Here is a 22,926-nt window from a genome sequence, read left to right on the forward strand (position 1 = left end):
TATTTTTCTCTCTTTCGAAGATCCCGCTTCCGGTTGGATTTATCCAATGGGTAATGACTATGTTCGCAGCAGGCAGAAAGAGGAACAAGCAACCGAGGAAAACAAACGCAAATCGATTACATCTTTTCTCTCTTTCCTGACCAACTTGTGTGTGTGTGTGTGTGTGTGTGTGTGTGTGTGTACCGTGTGTGTTCGTTCGTTCGTTCTTTAGTTTAGCGTCTTTTCACTATCAGTGATATTAGACGTTAAAAAAAAAGGGGGGGAGGGCAGGGCGGGAAGAGGAAAACAGAAAAAAGGTAAACTAGAAAACTACCGTAAAATGTATAACTAACATGCAATTATATTTAACAGTAACAATTCAATAATAATAATGATAATAATCAGAAACCATTAACACAATTCTGAAGTGCATTAAAGGAATGTAGAAATAGGGCTATGAACTAATGCCTGTGAAAGTTCGACCATAAGAACCTCGTCAGAAATAACTTTACAAAAATCATCTGCAGAATTATTATTCTCTTTGAAATACTTGGGCAAGAAGGTACGTAACTGCTGGCAGTGAAACAAACAATGATGCAAACTGAACTGCTTACCACAGATGCATGTAACATTTTTACTATACTTTATCTTCAGCGCATCAAGTTTTATACAGAAGAAAGTAGAGGTTATTAATCTTGTATAGCAAGCTGATGGATTCAGTATCTTTTCTTTAATAATATTCTCGGGGAATAATGTTCCTTTATGGTTTAAAAACTTTAACTTCCATCGGTTATGAAATCGACCCCATGCTGATTTTTCTAACAAAGTGTATGACTTCCATCGGTTATGAAATCGACCCCATGCTGATTTTTCTAACAAAGTGTATGCCTCTTTTCGGAGAAACGGACATGTATTTTTATCGATTTTTCTGAATCTTGTGCTCCTCTTTTAGCTGTTTTATCAGCAGTTTCATTGCCATTAATGCCCACATGAGAAGGCACCCAACAAAAACTGACCTCAGTCCCTTTAATCCTTAAACAATGTACCAAATGATTTGCCTCAATAACTAAGTCAGGTCTTGTTTCAAGGCTGAATAATTCTAGAGCATAAAGTACTGACTTGGAATCAACAAAGAATGCTATTTTCGAGAAAACTATTTGATGGCTCACTAAGTAGTTCAGAGCTTGTATAATACCAATTAGCTCAGCTGTGAATATGGAAAGATGTTTTCCAATAAAGTAAGATTTTTCAACTTTAAAGGCAGGAATATAGAAAGCCGCACCAGCATTTTTGTCATCAAGAACAGATCCATCTGTAAATATATGGAGATGATTCTGATATTTTTCTGTTATATGAATTCTGGCAGTACTTGTCGTGATATTGATGTTTTCTTCCTTTTTTGTTTCAGACTGATAAGTGATATCAAAATCCGCTTTCAACATTTCCCAAAAAGGAACAGGAGAATGATGTGGTTTTGCAGCTAACTCTTTCATGTTAACATCAGATTCTTTTAACAGATTTGAAATGTAAGCTGCAACTGTTTCTTGTGATGAAATGGCTTTAGCTCTTTTAGGAAAATCAATGTCAGATCTTACTGTCAGTTCATCAGCAATGAAATTTTTTGTCATTGAAGTGTATCTCACAGCGAATTTTGCTGTTGCTAACTCACCATGTTCATTTAAGGGAAGAATTCCGGCTGTTTTGTATGTTTCCTGATTGGATGCATGAGAGGGCACTCCGAGGGCAATTTTGATGGCCTTACAGTCTACACTTTGAATCTTTTGTAATAGATATTTAGGTGCACTGAAAAATATTTCTTGTGCATAGGTTATCCTAGATCTTACAAGGGCCATGGCAAGATGAATCAATGTTTTTGTATCCATTCCCCAGGGTAAGCGGCTTATATTTTCATAAAATTGATACTTTTCCTTGCCTTTGTTAAGATGTAATCAAAGTGAATGTTCCATGTCAGCTTTGAAGTAAGATAAACACCTAAAAACTTCACTACCTGTTTATAATCAATGACGTCACCAAGTAATTTAAAAATGAGTGTGCTAGATGGGTTACCACCTGAATGAAACAACATCATACATGTTTTTTCAGTCGGCAAAGCTAGACCATTTTCACATATAGTTACCAATGTTATCAAGATCAGACTGATACAAACGACGTATGTAATTCTGTGCTCTTTGTGGGGTTGACTTTTTTAGATTGATACCCATCCACATATATATATCATCAGCATACTGTACTAAAACTACACGATTTGACAATGCCTTTGGTAGATCCTGAATAAGAATATTAAAGAGAACAGGGGCTATAACTGAGCCCTGTGGAATTCCCATGTCAAGTTTATGTGGCAAAGAATAATGTGTTCCCGCCCTTGCTTGAATAATTCTATTAGATAAAAAGCTTTTTATATACCCATAGAGATTACCAGATATTCCAAGTGATTTCAGTTTGAATAACAGACGTTTGTGCCAAACTATGGAAGAAGGTGGCAGAATGGTTAAGACGCTCAGCTGCCAATACAGAGAGTCCGTGAGGGTGTGGGTTCGAATCCCGCTCTCGCCCTTTCTCCTAAGTTTGACTGGAAAATCAAACTGAGCGTCTAGTCTTTCGGATGAGACGATAAACCGAGGTCCCGTGTGCAGCACGCACTTGGCGCACTGAAAAAGAACCCATGGCAACGAGAGTGTTGTCCTCTGGCGAAATTACGTAAAATGAAATCCACTTTCATAGGTACACAAATATGTAAGCATGCACTCAAGGCCTGACTAAGCGCGTTGGGTTATGCTGCTGGTCAGGCATCTGCTCAACAGATGTGGTGTAGCGTGTATGGATTTGTCCGAACGCAGTGACGCCTCCTTGAGAAAGTGAAACTGAAACTGAAACTGTGCCAAACCTGATCGTAGGCTTTTTTTTGCTTTTTTTTACGTCTAGTCTTTCGGATGAGACGATAAACCGAGGTCCCGTGTGCAGCACGCACTTGGCGCACTGAAAAAGAACCCATGGCAACGAGAGTGTTGTCCTCTGGCGAAATTACGTAAAATGAAATCCACTTTCATAGGTACACAAATATGTAAGCATGCACTCAAGGCCTGACTAAGCGCGTTGGGTTATGCTGCTGGTCAGGCATCTGCTCAACAGATGTGGTGTAGCGTGTATGGATTTGTCCGAACGCAGTGACGCCTCCTTGAGAAAGTGAAACTGAAACTGAAACTGTGCCAAACCTGATCGTAGGCTATTTTTTGCTTTTTTTTACGTCAAAAAACGTTGCTAGGACACTTTTTCTGCGGGCAAACTGATGTTTTATTTGAGTTGTAATCTTTACTAGGTGTTCGACCGTTGATCTTCCTTTTCTAAATCCAGCCTGGTTCACTGGAGTGATATTGTATTTTTCGCAGTAAGTTATTATTCTAAACAGGACTATTTTTTCCATCAATTTACTGACATGCGAGGTCAAAGCAATAGGCCTGTAGCTATTTTTATTACGTTTAGGTTTTCCTGCTTTTAAAACCGGTACAACTATTGATGTTTCCCATATCTGTGGTACAGTTCCAGATGTCCAACATTTCTGATATATTTTGTGTAGGAAAACGATACAATTTTTTGGGATGTGTTTTAGCATCACATTCGATAGTGCATCGATGCCAACTGAACTTTTTTTTTATTGCCAAGGGAAGCTATAGCGGTTTGTAACTCCTCATATGTAATAGGAGAATTAAACCACAAGTCATTTTGCGGAATGGGATCACTGTATAAAGCACTATTTTCTTCCCTGTCTCTGTGTGTTTTACACGCAGGTGATAAGCCTTCGTATTTGCTATTTTTCGCAAACATTTCAACAAAGATTTCTGCCTTTTCCTGATCTGATAGAAACTTGTTTTGGGAGTCATTTGATACTGGGCAACTTGGTAACTTTATTCCATTTTTCATTTCTTGCATTTTTGTCCAAACTTTATTAAAGTCTTTATGATCTGAAATTTCTTGTGAACAAAATGATGACCAATGATCTTTTTTAGCAGTCATATTACTCTGAGTGTTTGCTTTCTTCATTTCTTTGTGGTTTTGGGGCTTACTGTCCGCGAGGTAGTTCTTAAACGTTTCTTTCTTGTAATTAACTGCCTTTTCACATGCATCATTCCACCAGACATTGCCTGAACGGTCACATGACTTCACAGCCTTTACTTTTGATATCGACATATCAGCTGCTGATAACACAGCTTCTGTAAAATTTGAATACATCTACACTCTCATTCTCAAGTTTTTCAAAATCGTGAGAGGTAAGAATGTTTTGAAATAAATCCCAATTTGCATTTTTATATTTATATTTTGGAATTATGTCGACGTTATTATCAGGCTGGTTATCATCATCAGCGATTGTAATGATGATAGGCACATGGTCGCTTCCCAATGTGTCTTTATGTGTTTCCCAGGTACATGATGGGACTAGCTCTGGGGATATTAGTGTCAGGTCAGTTGCTGTTGGTCTGTGTTTCGAGACGTCAGGAATTCTAGTAACACTACCATCATTCATAACATAAAAGGGGCTGTCAGTGATGTTTTCTATTAACCGATTGCTTGTCACAGTTTTACAGTCCTTTTCCCAGAATGGAGCGTGAGCATTGAAATCACCCGCTATTACCCATTTACCAGGCTGTTGTTCTTGTAATGTTCTAAGCCACTCAGTATTTCGATCGTTTGGACCTTTCGGAAGATAAACGGAAAGTACGTTAAGAATTAGTTTGTTGCTAAATTTTACTGTAGCTGCACAAGAGTGTATGTCAAAGCTTGCAATAGATTTTGAAACAGGAGACTCACATGGATTATACTGTAATTCCCTAAGTACCGTGTGTGTGTGTGTGTGTGTGTGTGTGTGTGTGTGTGTGTGTGTGTGTGTGTGTGTGTGTGTGTGTTTTATCTTCAGTTTAACGTCTATTCACTATAAGTGTTTTTAGACGGAAAGGAGTAAAGTCGTGGATAAAGGAAAGGGAGTGCATGTGAATATTAGTGTAAAAAAGTGTTCATGTTATGTATCAGAGGAAAGGTATATTATTATAAGAAAAAGTCTAAAGAGATTGTGGTGTGTATTGAATGAGGTGTCATGGGAGGGAGAATATGTATATGCATATCAACAAGTATTAACCTACAACAATGTAAATATAAATAACAACATTAATTATAATATATCAAAGGAGGATACCAACTGGACTGGAGTTTAAAATTTCTGAAAACATTCTAAGCAATGAATAATCATTCAAAATCTTTTCAGTGGCTAATGAAATATTGGAAGAAAAGTCATCAACTACATCTTTTGGAATTAACGGTCTTATGCTCGGACAATGAACGAGTAGATGGCTTACAGTTATTTGCTTACCGCATATACATTTTATATTTTTAGAAAATTTTGTACGAAAGGCATTTAAACGAATTCTATACATTAGACTTGTAATGTGTCTTGAATGTGCTGCTGGTGTCGAATTTAGAAAATGTTTGGGATTAGCTGCATTCTTTGTGTTTACACAACATTGGTAATATTGATTATTTGAATCTATAAGTAATTTCTGAAATCGATTTCTAGATACATTTTCTATACAACTAATGCATTTATGCAGATCTAACTTGATGTCAAGTTGTACTGTGCCTTTGAAATTACGTGCTGCTCTTCTAGCTGCTTGGTCTACCCACTCATTTGAAGATATTCCACAGTGCGAAGGTACCCAACAGAAAGTTATTTTAATGCCCTGTTTTGTCAGTTGGTGAATAATATATTTTATTTCCATTGTCATCTCAATTCGCTTCTTTGAATTTGAAGATTCTATAGCTTGTAGTACTGACTTTGAGTCTACACATAATAAAATTTCACTTACAGTTTTCGGAATGTCTGAAATATAATTTAAGGCCATAAGTATGGCTATAAGTTGAGCTGTGAAAATGGAATATTGTCTACCAATATAGTATAATTTTTCTATTCTAAATGAAGGAATTACAAAAGCCGCTCCTGAATTACCATCTTCTAGAACAGATCCGTCTGTGTATATTTTTAGATAATTTGAATATTGATTTTCTATATGGGAGAGCACTTCAGGTTTTAACAAAAATGGTGACTGGTTCTTGGATAAATCTGTATAATCCATGTCAAAGGTAGCTTTACACTGCTCCCATTCAGGGACTGGTGAAAAAGTAGGTATTTTTGCAATTTGCTTGTCATTTGATTCCGTAGCACTAATGATATCTGATGCAAATGTATTAATGGATGTCATAGACTGTATCGTCTTAGCTCTTTTAGCAAAATCTTTTTGTGAACTCAAATTAGCTTCTTCTTTTGAAAAGGTTTCATATGCGAAAGATGTGATAACGAATTTCGCGGCTGAAGCTTTCGTTTGTTCATCAAGAGATAAAACACCTGCTTCTCTGTAAGTCCCTAAATTTGATGTAAGAATGGGCACACCTAGAGCGAGTTTATAAGCCTTACAATCAATGCTTTGCAGCTTCTTTAACAAATGCAGTGGAGCACTGAAGAATACCTCTTGAGCGTATGTCAAGCGTGAACGTACGAGGGAGGTAGCGAGAGATATCAACGCTTTGGTATCTTGCCCCCAGTGCTGTTGACAAATCATTTTAAGGAAATTTAGACCTTTTCTTGCTTTGTTTATAGTCAATATGATAATTCCACGAAAGCTTTGAAGAAAGATTGACTCCCAAAAATTTAACAGATTGTGTATATCTGATGATGGTACCATTTATTGTAAACACGGGGAGCTTTTCTGGGTCTGATCCCGTATTAAATAGCATCATATGTGTTTTTTCTAAGGACAATGATAAGCCATTTTCTGTCATAAAGTTGCTGATTTTATCAAGTTCCCGCTGGTATATTTTCTTTATGTAATTCAATGTCCTAGTAGGCGTTTTATTTTTCATTGTCACCTTCATCCATAAACAAATGTCATCAGCAAATTGAACCAAGACTGTATCTTTAGGCAGCTTGTTAGGTAGATCTGCTAATAATATATTGAATAAAATCGGCGAAATTACTGATTCTTGTGGTAACCCCATGTGTAATTGTCTGGGGTTTGAGTAGGTATTTCCTATTCTTACTTGTATAAATATATCTCATAAAAAACTTCTAATATAATCATACATGTTGCCTGTGATACCGATATTTTTCAGTTTATATAAAAGTCGAGCGTGCCACACTTGGTCGTATGCTTTTTTCACATAAAAAAAGTCGTAGTACGTTTTTTCGCCTTGCAAACTGTTGCTTTACCTGTGTAGTCAGTTTGACTAGATGTTCTGTGGAGGATCTACCTTTTCTAAAGCCAGCTTGGTTTATAGGAATTACACTATACTTCTCACAATAATGAACAAGTCTTTTTAGAACAACTTTTTCCATTAGTTTGCATACATGCGATGTTAAGGCAATTGGTCGATAACTAGTTTTATCTGTTCTGTGTTTGCCCTGTTTGTGTATAGGGACAACGATTGATTGTTTCCATACAAGAGGAATGTCACCATCAGACCAACATTTCTTTAAAATTAAGTGTAAGAAATCAGTCAAATTTCCAGGCAAATGTCTCAACATTTCGTTTGAAATTCCGTCTAAACCAACTGATGTTTTTTTACTGCCGAGATTTTAGAGACATTCCTTTATTTCATCTGATGTTATTTCACTATTTATATATAGGTGATTTACGATCTCTGAATCTTGGTATGCTTCATTTTTCTCTTGGCTTTCTCTATACTTTCTATTTTCTTCTGACAAACCAGTGTTTCTACTATGATTACCAAACATGTCAGCAAAAACCTCTGCCTTTTCAATATTTGAAGGTAGATCTGTATGGTCCAGTTTAATAGGGCATTGCGGTAAATATATTCCATTTTTCATTGTTTTTAGTTTTTCCCATTCCTTTTGCATATCTTTGTGATTGAAAACTTCATTTATGCAGAAAGACGACCAGTACTGCCTTTTTGCTTGTGTGTCAACACTATTTGCTTTATTTATTATTTTTTTTAATAGTTTTTTTCATCTCTAAATGATTTGGGGGGGATTGTACTTTTAAGTATATTTTGAATTTTGACTTATTTTCTTTCTTTGCTGCTTCACAAGCCTCATTCCACCAGATAGTACCAGAGTGCTTATGATCTTTAACCGATTTGAACTTTGGAATAGATTCATTTGCAGCTGTGATGACTGCATTTGTAAATATCGAATATAAACTGTTGACGTCTGTATTGTTTATGTTGTTAATTTGAAACGATGAAAGTAAACTTCTGAAATTATCCCAGTTCGCAAGTCCTGTAATTATATTTTGGAATCTTTTCCTCGGTTGGATCTATCGACTGAGATATTTTTTATTCAAGTCTTGTGATAATAGGCAAATGATCACTATTAAGAGTGTCATTCAGTGTATGCCAGTCACATATTGGCGCCAGATTTGGTGAGATTAAAGTAAGATCTATGACAGTTGCTCTATGACTTGGATTGTCTGGGACACGTTATTCTGCCATCGTTTAGTAGGTATAGAGAAGCATCTACGATGTTTTCAATAAAACGATTACTAGTGATCGACTGGCAGCCTTTCTCCCAATCCCAAAATGGCAAGTGTGCATTAAAGTCTCCTGTGATGAGAACTTTTTTGTCCTGGTCTGTCCATAAGGTTCGAATCCACTCTGTATTAAAGTCATTTGGACCCTGAGGTAGGTATACAGATATGACAGTTAAGAGTGAAGAATTAAACTGGGCTTTTACAGCACAAGAATGAATATTTGGTATATTTGGTGGAACGGGGCTGGGGCATGGAGTGTACTTGACCCCTTCTCGAATGTATATAGCTGTGCTGATTTTCTCATCGGTATCCACCTTTTGATGTAATGGTGGAAAGTAATAGTGACTAAATTTAGGAAGTTTATCTCTCTTAACATTTAGAGATTGAAGTGCTAGCAAATGATAGTTATGATTCGCCAGATGTTGCACTAAGTGATCACAGTTTGTACCAACAGATCGACAGTTCCACTGAAACACATTTAGGTTGTCGACCGTCATTGCTCGAGAAAGTTCAGTGATTGTCTCTAGTTGATCACAGTTCCAGAAAGTTAATTTTGTGTGTGTGTGTGTGTGTGTGTGTGTGTGTGTGTGTGTGTGTGTGTGTGTGTGTGTGTGAAATGGTAAAAAGTATCAGCAAGTTGAAATTCCTATGATGAACAATAAAACTTATCATTATTAATCCTGAGCAAATACACTGGCAACTGATGTTTTGTTAGACAGGGACACTAAAAAGCCGCGAGGCTTACGAAACGTCACAAGAACTGAACTGAACTGTGCGTCTCCTTTTTATCATTCACCCAGAGATCAGCCCTCGAGATGAAGTGGACAGTTTTCCACGTAAATAGATATAGATATAATCCTATTTTAGCATCCTAAATTCTGGAACCTGTTTTACCGACATTTTTTGTGCATGCCATGTGAGAAACGATATGAGTACCATTAGTAGGTGTTGTGACCCTTTTTCAGTGGATTTCGACTCTCATTTTGTACGTTATTTCACTCAGTTTTGATGCGGATTCAGTCACCAAACTAATGTCCCACCATCTTGCATTTTCCGTTTTTAGATAACAAACCATGAAAATGTATATGACCAATTGGTTATATATATATATATATATATATATATATATATATATATATATATATATATGCCCAGACAGCTTGTCTTGAAGGGAAATGGGCGCTGGCCATCCTCCCTAAATCCTCTGAGATCCCTAAGTCCTGTAGAAAGATTATGTCCGATCCGATAGTCGGACCTGTCTCCACATCGACACTGATGTGGCATGTGGTTGCCAATTTATTGTGCCCTGTCCGCAGGTGCTCTGACAATTAAAATAAGAAATGTCTGGTCTAAACAATCGCTGGAGCATGCCCCACCCCCAGGTCTGAACAATCGCTGGAACAGGACAGTGTGTTCCCAAGTCTATGTACCCCCCAAGTCAATATGCACCCCGGGCCCCACCCCCACCCTCCCAGGTCTCAAAATTAACTCTGCTCAGTTGTACTTAACACCACTCAGTTCTACTCAGCTGAACTGTCTCTGTTGAACTCTACACGACTTTACTTATCTCTTCTCAGCTCTGCTCTGGCAACTCAGCTCAGCTCAATTCAACTCTAATCAAATGTTCTCAATTCAACTTAGCTCTACTCTGCTCTTCTCAAAAGTGCTCTGTAGGTGTCGAACTAGCATCTATTTTTCGGACTTAGTTATTTGGGGTTTGTGCCCAACACATTACGCCGGTGGGATTGTGTTCTGTCACCACAAGGACATGGAGTGAACATCACATTGATCACTAAGATGTCAGCCAGGATCTATGTGTGTGCAAGACATGTATTTGACAGTGGTTGAGAAGTGTTTGTTAGGATTTTTGCTCTCGGAAAATGATCCAGAAATTAAACTGACAGAAGGGTTGTTTTCCTATATTATTATTCACTTCATTCTTTCCCGTTTTGATCAAAAGAGGAGTTAGAACCATGACTTATGTTGGGGCTGTGAGAGGAAAGCATTTGAAAAACATATTCAAGAATAGGTGACTAAAAGGGGGCACGACCTGCGTTAGTGGTAAATCAAAAAGACTAAGAGTGGGTCGTGTGGACAAGGAAGTCAACACCTGTGTACATAAGCTTGTACTCTGCTCATTTGACACTTAGAGTAATTAAGTCTTGTGGACAACGAAGTCAGCACCAGCATTGCTTTGAATCAGAAGCTTGTACACAGTTGGTTTTGTTCATGTATTCCTTGTGGAAGAGTGAAGGAATGGAGAAAGGTTATCTGTGGTGTTTAATTTTTCCAGACAACATACTGATGTTTCTGTTAGATCAGCCTTTCATGGTAATGATGTATTGTCTTGACCTGGATTTTGGTTTTTGTATGTGTTCCAGATGTGCTGCTTTCAAGTTTTTAAAGGGTGGGAAGAATGTGAGGAAGTAGGGGTAGGGTCGGGTCGCAGGCAGAGAAAGGTACATACTCTTCTCGTACCACAAGCAGGGCCTTTTGGTAAGAGCATTTAGGTGTGTACTAGCCCAAACTAAAGCAGTACACAGCCCCATGTTAGTTGACGTTCACTTTGCTACATTCTCGGAATGTCAAGTTCCTGTCAAGCTATCCTGGAGGGAAAGGAAAGACCATGTGTGCAAGCCAGTTTTCCTCTTTCCTCAAACAGCCAGTGCCAATCACAGGACACCCATCCTGGTTGGCTGAATCTGGTTTGCTAAATCCAAATTGACCAATCCAAATCAGGAGTGATGAGAGACCTACACACGGCTTTACTCAGTGTTCACACAGAACCAGGTACTGATAGGAGAGAGGGTAAGGGGTGCGTGAGGGTGTGTGTGATGGAAGAGGCTGAGACAGCATGCAGTGTTAGGAGGGAAAACAATGCCGCCCTTGTCAAAGGCACTGACCAGGAGAGAGAAGCAGGAGGAAATGGACGAGTGATGCGGGGGGCTGGCTGATGACAGAAAATGGGACAGTATATATGCACTGTTCAGAAGGGAAAATCATCCCGCCTTGGTTGGTCAAGTTACACACACACCACACCAGTCAGAGATGGAGGGGGGGGGGGGGGTGTCCATCGAGATCGATGATGACCATCGTTGTCATCCAGATGGGGGATGGGGGGAGGGTGGTGGTGGGGTGGGGGGAAGGATGCTCATGAATCTATCTGTGAGTGCGCAGATGGCTGAATAGTCCAATCTGCGCACGAAATGTTCGCTGACAGTTGGGGCAGACAAAGACAGGCATATCATTGTCAGGGAGCTTGTTTGCCCGTGACTTTCTGGCCTGCCTCTTCTCAACAGCTGCAGCAGTCCTGTTGGCCTCGCACAACTTGGCGCCTTTGTGCACAGCAGCGCGCCATTTGTTACGGTCCACTGCAGATTCCTCCCAGGAGTCAGGGTTGATATCAAACGCTTTCAGAGAGACTTCAGAGTATCTCTGAAGCGCTTCTTCTGACCTCCGTGTGATCTCTTCCCTTGTTGCAGCTCGCCATAGAAGAGTCTTTTGGGCAGCCGATGGTCTGGCATGCGCGCCACGTGTCCAGCCCAGCGAAGCTGGGACTGCATCAGGATGGTGAAGATGCTGGGAAGGGTGGCTTTTGCGAGCACCTCTGTGTCTGGGATCCTGTCTTGCCACTTGATGTTCAGTAGCTTCCTGAGGCATGTTGTGTGGAAGTGGTTCAGCTTCTTGGCATGTCGTTGGTACACTGTCCAAGTTTCGCAGCCGTACAGTAGTGTGGGGAGAACTACTGCTCTGTAGACCTTTAGCTTGGTCTCAAGACTAATGCCTCTTCTGTTCCAGACATTTGCATTGAGTCTACCAAAAGTTGCACATGCTCTTGCAATCCTGACATTCACTTCATCGTCGATGGTCGCGTTTCGTGACAGTGTGCTGCCAAGGTATGTGAACCGCTCCACCGCACTGAGTCTCTGACCGTTGACTGTGATGTTGGGCTCAACGTAGGGTTTCCCTGGGGCTGGCTGATGGAGAACTTCAGTTTTCCTCGTGCTGATGGTAAGGCCGAAGTTCCTGCTGGCAGTGGCAAACTTGTTGACGCTGAGTTGCATGTCAGCTTCAGATCCAGCGTTGAGGGCACAGTCATCAGCAAACAAAAAGTCTCTGATGATGTCTGTCATGACCTTCGTTTTTGCTTGAAGCCTTCTGAGGTTAAACAGCTTGCCATCTGTTCGGTACTTTAGGCCGATTCCAACATCGCCATCTCTGAAGGCATCAGTAAGCATTGCAGAGAACATGAGGCTGAACAGCGTAGGAGCCAGGACGCAGCCTTGCTTGACACCATTTGTGACAGCAAAAGGAGCAGATGTTTCGCCATTGTCCTGGACTCGAGCCTGCATGCCTTCATGGAATTGGCTGACCAAGGAAATAAATTTCCGAGGGCATCCGTACTTGGCCATGATCTTCCACAGTCCCTCTCTACTCATGGTGTCGAAGGCCTTAGTGAGGTCGACATAGGTGGAGAACAGATCAGCATTTTGCTCCTGACATTTCTCTTGCAGCTGCATTGCAGCAAACACCATGTCGGTGGTTCCGCGCTCTTTCCGGAATCCACACTGGCTCTCAGGCAAATGACCTTGGTCAAGGTGTGCTGTGAGGCGGTTTAGTAGGATCCTGGCAAGTATCTTGCCTGCGATGGAGAGCAAGGAAATGCCCCGATGGTTATCACAGGCTTGCCGGTTCCCCTTTCGCTTGTACAAGTGAATGATAGATGCATCTTTGAAATCCTGGGGGATCGTCTCTTCTTTCCACATGAGTGAGTACAGCTGATGAAGCTTCTCAGTCAGCACAGTGCCTCCATCCTTGTAGACCTCTGCTGGTATGGAGTCTGAGCCAGGTGCTTTGCCACTGGATAGCAGACGGATTGCTTTCTGGGTCTCAAGAAGTGTTGGTGGATCGTCCAGTGCTTCGTTGGTGGGGACTTGTGGGAGACGGTCTATGGCTTCATCATTTATGGAGGAAGGGCGATTTAAGACACTGTTGAAGTGCTCAGCCCATCGTTCGAGAATGTTCTCCTTCTCGGTGATCAAGGTATTCCCATCTGCACTGAGGAGGGGGGATGATCCTGAGGATGTGGGGCCGTAGACTTCTTTTAAGGCATCATAGAACCTCTTCATATCGTGCCTGTCAGCATATCCCTGGATCTCATCAGCTTTGCCACTCAGCCACTTATCCTGCATCTGGCGTAACTTTTGCTGAACAGTCCTGCGGATGGCATTGTACACATCCTTTTTTGATGTGGACTTTGGGTTGCTCAGGTGGGCTTGATGCAGACGGCGTTTCTCATCCAGAAGCTGCTTGATTTCATCACAGTTTTCATCAAACCAGTCTTTGTGCTTTCTGGTCATGGGTCCCAGGGTCTCTGAAGCTGTACTATAGATCAGCTCATGCAGGGTCCTCCAGTCAGACTCCACATTCTGGTTGTCCAGAGAGGCGGATTCCAGACGATCTTCCAGCAGCTCCACAAAGGACTGTTTGATGGTGATGTTTTTCAGCTTAGCGATGTTGAGCCGTTTTGGAGCCTTCTGGCCTTGGGGGCGTCTCTTGGGCTGGATTCGAATATTCAGCTTCGAGACTACAAGGCGATGGTCTGTCCAACACTCGGCGCCGCACGTGGTCTTTGTTACACGTACATCTTGCCTATCCCTTTTCCTGACGATGACATAATCAATGAGATGCCAATGCTTTGAGCGAGGGTGCATCCATGACGTCCTGTTACGGGTAGGGAGGCAGAAAACTGTGTTGGTTGTCAGCAGTTCGTGCTCTGCACAGGTCTGAAGCAAAAGCAATCCATTTGGGTTGCAGTGGCCCACACCATGCTTTCCAATCACTCCATCCCAGGAGATGTAGTCAGAGCCAACTCTAGAATTGAAGTCCCCAAGAATGATGAGCTTATCTGCTTTAGGGATAGCAGCAATGACAGAGTGAAGGTCCTCGTAGAACTTCGCCTTCACTTCATCCGGGTTGGTCATGGTTGGGGCGTAGGCACTGACAATGGTGAGGTGCTTCTGGCCAGATGCCAGTGGGAGTTTCATGGTCATAAGCCTATCGTTGACTCCTTTTGGGATTCCAGCTAGCTTGCTGACAAGTGCTGTTTTTACTGCAAAACCAACGCCAGCCTCACATCGCTCTTCGCTTCCTCGTCCACTCCAGAAGAAGGTGTAACCAGATCCCCGTTCACAGAGCTCGCCTTCACCTGCAAGCCGAGTCTCACTCAAGGCTGTGATGTCAATGTTGTATCTGGCGAGTTCGGACGCAACTAGTGCCGTTCTCCTTTGGGGTCTGTCCGCGTTATCTCTGTCCAGGAGAGTCCTTATGTTCCAAGCACCAATGGTGAGAGGAACAATCCTTGTTTTTTTCTTTTCTTTCTTGTTGTTTCGACCGCTGATGTAGGGTCCCCGCCAGCCGCGGTATGCTGGCCAGGGTGATATGGAGCAGGCAATTTTTAGGGCACCTTTTCTAGCCCCTTCCTCATGCCAGGGAGGTGAGCAGTGCATTCCTAAAGAGGGCTGCTCAGACGCTCAGACGGCTGCCGAGCTCCATTGCTGCTCCTGTCGACGAAGAACGACCCTATGGCCTGAGCCGCCTGCGTGCAGGTCTGCGACTGCGACTGCCAGTGTACCCACACCTGTCGTTTCGTCGCTCGCCTGTCGCCACAGGACTTGGGGGTGATGAAATGATGAAGGATGAAAGGTCATTTTGGATGACTGATGACTTGCGCGATGAGTTTGTTTAAAGTGAAGAGGAGTTGCGCAACGTCAACCTCACTCTCTCGTCCGGGTCCACCAATTTCCAGTGGCAAGACTAAGTCGAGACGACTGGAGGATGAGCACGGATGCAGTGGATGACCAAGATATCATTTCGGTGTCTCATCTTGCTCTCTGCACTCCACAGTGCGTTGCTGTAACCGCCTTCCTCTCCGTTGAACCGACAGGTTTCTTCCGCAGATTCTGCCGGATCCAGACTTCGCATGCATGGGTAGACACACCCCGGGGGCCAACTGCGTGTGGCATGCACACAGCACAGTGGGGCTAGATGGCCGTCAGTGGCTCTCCTGAGCCAACGCCCTTTTATGGATCTCCATAAGGGTGTCTAGCCACCCGCCTCACCAGTCCCGTAAGGGAGCAGTGGGAGTGCCGGTTTAGTCGCCGGCAACCCGACCCTGAACAGGTTGTACTGGATTACAGGTTACCAGTAGCAGATCTAATGACCTGACCTGACCTGCATACTCCATAAACAGAGACATATATTGAAGAGGACATCATATCGACACGGAAGAGTATCGACACGCTCCCAGGCAGACAACCTGCCAGTCTCTACACAACTCCTACAACACTACTACTATATTGAGTGGTCGAAGGTTCGGTCTTTTTATGCCCCAATGACTCTTCAGAGTTGAGAGAGAAGAGAGTGAGAACTAGGGTAATGTCTACTTAAGAAATGAGATTATTATGATTATGATGATAGATGATGATTATTATCAAAATTAATATATCATTGTTGCTGTTTTCCCCCCATCATTTTGAGCATGTCAAAGCTACTTTGCATGTCTGGAACGTTTGATTTAAAACCGTTTTGAGGGTCAGTGAAAAAATGAAAAGTTGAACCTGCGGACTAAATCCAACGTTGTTTTGTTTTGTTTGTTTGTTTGTTTTTTCCTTTAGCGCACTATCCTTTGGCAGACAAACTAGGCATTGTGTAGCCCTTGATATGAGCAGATTGACACGCATATCCATGACCAATAAGTCATCCGAAACTGATTGCTGAAAATAGCGGCAAGGGCGATAATTCAAACGAAGCTTATCAAATATGGCGCCGGTGCAATGTCACAGGTTTGTTGTAGTCCTCAGATGTAATTTATGGTAGCTGTTGTCGAATCCACCCAGCTTACGCTTCAGTAGATGATGTGTATGACCATGTCAATGGTTATTAGTTGTTTGTATGTGTGAGTGTGTGTTTGGTTTGATTTCTCGCGACAGCGAGGTAAGTTTCACTGGAATCGGAAAAACAGGCCTATTGTCTCTCGCAACTGCACCCTCGTCCAACTCCATATTCCCCCAGCTCCCAAATCTCCCTGCGGATGATTAAGACTTACTTTCTTTCTTTCCGTTAGACGACCAACATCGATTTGCCTATGACTGTCGTGGTTCATTCATACTGGGTATTTTCATGTCTCCATAACCCACCGAACACCGACATGGGTTAACTTCAGGATCAGGATTTGGGGCGTTGTTATATACAACTTAGCCATTTTTGGCTTTTTATGCCCCTTCAAATTTACTCCTTTACATTGTTGGTCAGGTCGTTGACTAGCTCAGTCATTTTATCCATCAAAGTCATATTTCGCTTTTGTCAATAACTCGTGTTTATCTATGACTATGAGGTTCTTAAAAGTAATTATACTAGGTGCACGTTTGATATTGTTTGTTAATTTGTTCCAATAATTTGTTACTCTGTTACTAAATGTAAACTTTCTGAGATTTGTTGAATTGTTCTGGAATACTGTTTAAATATTTTGTCTGTACTGTTTCTTGTAGTGTCTACCTTTGGAGTACAAAAAAAGCATGCTTTGTTTACATCGTCAAACCCATTTAATATTTTGTATGTCTGTATCAAGTCCCCTCTTACTCTTCTTGCTTTAAGTGATGGTAGTTGTAAGTACTTTAATCTTTCTTGATATGAATAATCTTTTATGCTATAGACCAGCTTTGTTGCTCTTCTTTGACCCCTTTCTATGGCTTGTGACTGCTTTATTTGTGTTGGGTACCATACAGTGTTTCCATATTCCAGGATAGGTCTAACTAATGTTTTATATAACCGTAAGAAAGTAACCTTATCTATAAATGTAAATGCTCTTTTTATTATTCCAATCATTCTGTTCGCTTTGTTTATACTACTTGTTATATGTTTGTCAAATGATAATTTTTTGGCAAATGTGACACCTACGTCTTTTTCCTCATCACATTTTGATACTTTTATTTCTTTGTCTCCGATTTTCATTATGTATTCATTCTCTGGGTTTGATTTCCCAATATGAAGTACTTTACATTTTTTAGCATTAAAATATAAATTCCATGTGTCTGACCATTTTACTAATGTTTCAATATCTTTTTGAAAATCATGATAGAATTTTGGAGAGTTGTATAATTTGTGTCATCTGCAAAAATTTTACATGTACTCTTTAGTTCGCAAGGGAGATCATTTATGAATAAAGTAAATAGTACAGGTCCTAATATACTACCTTGTGGTATGCCACTTATAACATCAGCTTTACCGGAGAAGGAACTACCAATCCTAACCCTTTGAGTTCTTTTTGTTAGAAAGTCCCTTATCCACCCAAGTATGTTTCCTGTTATTCCATAAGATTCCAGTTTCTTTAGTAGTCTTTCATGTGGTACAGAGTGAAATGGTTTTTGGAAGTCTAAATATAACACATCTATTACAGGATCATCAACATGTGTATTTGATATTCTGCGTGCGTATATACACGAATGGAGTTCAGGCACTAGCAGGTCTGCACATATTATGTTGACCTGGGAGATCGGAAAAATCTCCCCCCCTTTACCCACCAGACGTCGTTACTGAGATTCGAACCTGGCACCCTCAGATTGAAAGTCCAACGCTATTGCACCCGACTTAACAGGGTTCCCACAGGTTGGGAAAGTTTGAGAAAAACAGATTGGCCTTTTCCCAGTTGTGAAAGTTTGGGAAAAATAGCATTTGGTGTTTGTGGGTTGGGAAGGTTTGGGAAAATTGAACAAGCATCTTCAAAAACTCAAACAAGCATCTTCAAAACCAGAGATAGAAAACCAAACAAAAAGGCAGCTAGCCTTCAGCTAGCCTACTATTGTACTAAACATTATAGCGAATAGGCCTAGGCCCTAACGCCTCTTGTCTGCAAGGCTGGAAGTTGAATGGAATTCCTTTTTCCCCCCTTTCCTTATCAGTGCAAGTGTACCACAACTGGCCCACATGTGATCCTATGCTCTGGAATTCCTTCTTCCAACCTTTCCCTGGCAGTGCGAGTGCACCACAACTGGCCCACATGTGATGCTATGCTCTGGCATGCATTGACTTCATGATAGGCCCTTACAGTGTCAAGGCCAGTGGAACTACAGCCAATGAAACCAGCCTGTTTCCCCTCCTTTTCTCTGGTTAAGAAGGTGATGGAGAAGGCGCCCATCAAATACCAGCTTGTCCGCAGCCTCACATGGATGGATCCCAGACTGTTGCTGGATGAGAAGGACTTCCAGGCCTGTATCAGCCAGCTCAACTTGACACTGAGGATCATGTGTGATGCTGGTAGGGTGAAAGACGGTGACTGCGACCAGATACAGACCCAGTTCAGGAGGTTCAGGGGCAGTGTCCTGGAAGGAAGCAGCGATGCTTTCCGGAGCTTTGTTCCGAGTGAGGGCAGAGTGGATGAATTGTACCAATGTTTATCTGGCTGCAAAGAATTCTCCTTGCTGTGGGAATTGATCCAGAAAATGCCTGAGCCATGGGCAGGCCACAGTGGAGAGGGGCTTCAGCATCAATAAGGAAACCATGGTAGAAAACCTGAAGAAGAGGTCCCTGGTTTCCAGGCATCTGATTATTGATGCAGTCAGGAGAACTGGTGGTCCAGCCAAAGTGCCCATCACCAAAGAGATGTTGTCCTTCGCATCATCAGCCAGGCGTCGCTACGACCTGTACCTGGAGGAAGAAAGGCCAAGAGAAAAGCAGAGGCTGAAGAGGTAGAGCAGCTGAAGGCTAAAAGGCAAAGATTTCAGGAAGACATTGATGGACTGGAGGCTGCATCTGCTGCTAAAGCTGAAAAGGCAGAACAACTGGGTGCTCTGTCCCTTCTGGCCCAGTAGAATGCTCTCAGAAGAAGAGCATCTGAGAAGAAAGAGGAACTGGCAAACCTTGACAGCATGCTGGCTGAAAAGAGCAAAGCCTTCAAGCAATAGGCCATATGAGACAAAGACAGTGCAAGTTGTATGTAAATATGCTATACATAACTGGACTGTGAGGTGTGATTGTGAAACAAATAGTGGAATTTTGTCTGATTTGATTCTTGAGAGCAATGAGACTTTTTCTTTTGCAATACACTTTCCAGATGTGTAGTGGAAATTTTGGGGAATACATCACACCATTGCTCTTTCTTTTCAAGCTTTAGATGCTGTTTACATAAGGACTGTGGAGAGCATGTGGACTATATTGTTTATTGTCATTCTACAATTATTTGACTTTTTTTTATCGCAAGACACCCTCAAGTAGAGGGAACTAAAAAGAATACAGAATACTGTGTCTGCTGTGAGACTGGTGAGTTTCTTATTTCTTTTAATTCAAGCTTGTGTATAGAAAGAAGATAAAATTTACCTGCTGTTACCATATGTGTATGAGATGTAACATGGTTGGGAAAACTGGTGCTGGGGTTGGGAAAAGGTTGGGAATTTTGTTTTTCCAAGTCTGTGGGAACCCAGATTTACCTCAGGATCAAGATCAGGATCTGTACATCGCAGAGGTCAATGTGGCCATCATCGCAACGGAGCTTGGGAGAGCGCATGCAAAAAAAAAAAAAAAAAAAAAAAAAAAAAAAGAGTGAAAGTGATATACATTATCATTATCATATGAAAAAATCTTGATTTATGAAAGAATTTGAAGTTGTTCGCTACATACCCTGGGTTTGACCATGAAGAAAACAGGTTGTGGAAAGAGAAGAAAGTGGGTAATATCCAATTTTAGCATCCTAAATTCCTGGAGCTGTATGCACAGAATATTTTGTGTATATTACAGTCCAGGCATGAAGAGTTTGTATAACATAAGTAACAATGATTTGACCTTCATCACCCACTCTGAATAGGTAAATTGTGGTGTAAATTGCCTGAAAAACCATAATTACCCCATACTATACTGATAATGACATTACACGCTTTCCTGTACAGCTGCAAAACTGCAATTACAAGAAAACTTGTAATATTATCAGGTTAGTACGGGGTTATCATGGTAGATTTTCATGCAATTTACACAACAATTTACCTACTCAGAGTGGATAACAAAGGTCAGATGATTGTTATTTGTTATACTTCATGCCTGCATTGCAATATACAAGAAATATACCTTGCATATAGCTGAAGGTATTTAGGATGCTAAAATTGGATATTACTATGAAAGTGCTTTAATAGCAGCTTTTGAGATCTCAGTGAGCCATTCGCATGATTAACTCTTTCCATACGAACGGCGAAAGAGACGACGTTAACAGCGTTTCACCCCAATTGCCATCATCAAAATATTGCAAGTGGAAGGCTCTTATACTGAAGACGTGAATGTTGACAAAGAATACCATAATTCTGACGACGGAAGCTAAAGGTTGGGTCATTCAGACACCCACTGGACATCCGAGGGGTCTGTGTAGAGGAGAAGAGAGGACTGGCCGTACTGAGTGAGTTAACTTTTGGCTGGGGCTGGGCATCGATCCTGGATCGGTGTGCAGCAACCAGCTTGACGTCGGTCCCAAATACCACTGGATGTAACGTTCAATTCTCATTCAGTGAAAGTCTATGCATACTTCAGTTCTGGTGTTTTAGGGAAATGTGGGCCTTTCTTGATTCTTGAGTTTGCTTTTGCTGCTGTCCAGCATGAACTTTTCACCACTGGCTGATAGAACAAGACCGTGCAAGTCTTCGGAGCGACAAAAAAGTCCAAGCAGGAATAACTCTTGACCCACAGATAGGTCACCTCCAACATCTCCTGACTCCATGTTTATCAAATCTCCCACCAAAATTACCAACGAGCTCCCACTATTTTTTTAATTACCGATGAACTTCCACCCAGATCACTGGCTGTAATGATTACCAGATCTATTGCTTTATTGTTGTTCAGTGACATTCTTGTCAGGATCCCTGTGAAGCACTGAGCTTCGTATTGATCAAGGATCGACATCCAGCTACTTTGTTAACTTTTTGTGGATAAACCCCAGCTGATGCAGTTTTTATCATCCATAGGCCAGCTGGTGGGGAGGAGTTAGTTTTTCTGGATGCTCGAGATGATGTGGTCAAGAGATGAAGAAGCAACAGTGATGGCTGAATCCCTTGGCCCTGGAAGGTCCTAGAGAGGTTGATAGAACCAGTTAGTTTTCATTTTTGTTGTGATTGTACAGGATGTTCAGTCTGGACTGGCTGGAGATTACCTGTCTTCAGAGTAGGGCAGTCCAGCTGATGATGCATATGATAATAATATGTGATAAAATTAATTAATACAATTACTCTGTGCATATTTACCGTAGGTGTTGTCATGCCAGTCCAGCATGAAACATGGTACTGTGTACTGCTTCCATCTCGGCAATTTCTTTCTGTTAAATGGGCACTAAGCCATCCACTTATTCAGGGCAGGGAGAGAGAGAGAGTGAAGGGTGGAGTGAATAGTTTTATGCCTGTCATGAATTACTCATACAGCATGGATTATGAAAAGCATGCTAATGAGTAATATTGATCAAACAGCTGTCATCTGCAATCAAACTTAGAATAGTGCTCCCCCTTGCACTGTGGGCCAGCTGGGTCACTGTTAACCTCCTTGATATTTTTTGAAAATGAGAATTAAGTGAGTTGGTGTGGCACAGGGAGGAATTGAAATTGAAGGACATGTAAATACAATCATTGTGTTAAATGAACTTCTGTCAGAATTTGATAGTTTGTCATTTTCCTTTCAGAGTAGTATGGGTTATTTACACTTTCTTGCAGTAGTTTTCTTGCTAGAATTAAAAAAAAAAAAAAAAAAAAAAAATTACCCTCTGCAACCCAAAACTTCCTGGCAGATAGGAAGCAGAAGTCAAAATAATGCTTGATACTAAAGAGTTTAAGATTTAACTTAACTGTGTACAACTTTTTATATACTGTTAGTTATTTTTTTTTAAAATTGGGGTGAAACTGATGAACTGATTAATCCATGTTACACTATACTGTATATCTTAAATTCTAGGACGTATTTTTCTCAATTAGGCTTTTTTTGTGTATGTGTTTTGGACTAATTTAGTAATTATTCCATGTTGTGATGTCTTTTCATTCAGTTACTGAGGTAGTAGAAACTATCAGGGTCCTGGATTCGATCCTGTCAGTATCTGGTGGCTTAAGGGTAGGGATTTTCCCAACCTCCCAAGTCAACTGATGTGCAGACTTGCAAGTTTCTGAACCCCTTTTTGCACTGTGCATGCTGAAGATCAAATATATTTAAGATTCTTTAACAGTTATTCATGTAAGAGTTTGGTGGGTGATGGAAATGGAAAACCCCAGCATGCGCCAACCATGACAAGAATTGACGGGAACTCTGAGCTAGGTGATGCTGGTTATATAATTTTTTTTTAAAGGAAAGAAAAAAAGAATTCGGTTGATGCTCTATTTTATCAGAA

The 22,926-nt window shown here is 41.2% G+C and overlaps 1 protein-coding gene across 1 annotated transcript in view; it reads left to right on the forward strand.

Annotated features, from left to right (window-relative positions):
* The first annotated feature begins 16,341 nt into the window (after positions 1 to 16,341).
* The window catches only part of LOC143296103 (KAT8 regulatory NSL complex subunit 3-like), a 131,980-nt gene continuing 125,395 nt past the window's right edge, over positions 16,342 to 22,926 (forward strand). The window contains exon 1 of the mRNA XM_076607879.1: positions 16,342 to 16,372. The gene's annotated coding sequence lies outside the window, so the exon portion shown is untranslated. The remainder of the gene's footprint in view (positions 16,373 to 22,926) is intronic.

This window comes from Babylonia areolata, chromosome 2 (genome assembly GCF_041734735.1).
Source record: "Babylonia areolata isolate BAREFJ2019XMU chromosome 2, ASM4173473v1, whole genome shotgun sequence".
In the NCBI taxonomy this organism is placed as follows: Eukaryota; Metazoa; Mollusca; class Gastropoda; order Neogastropoda; family Buccinidae; genus Babylonia; species Babylonia areolata.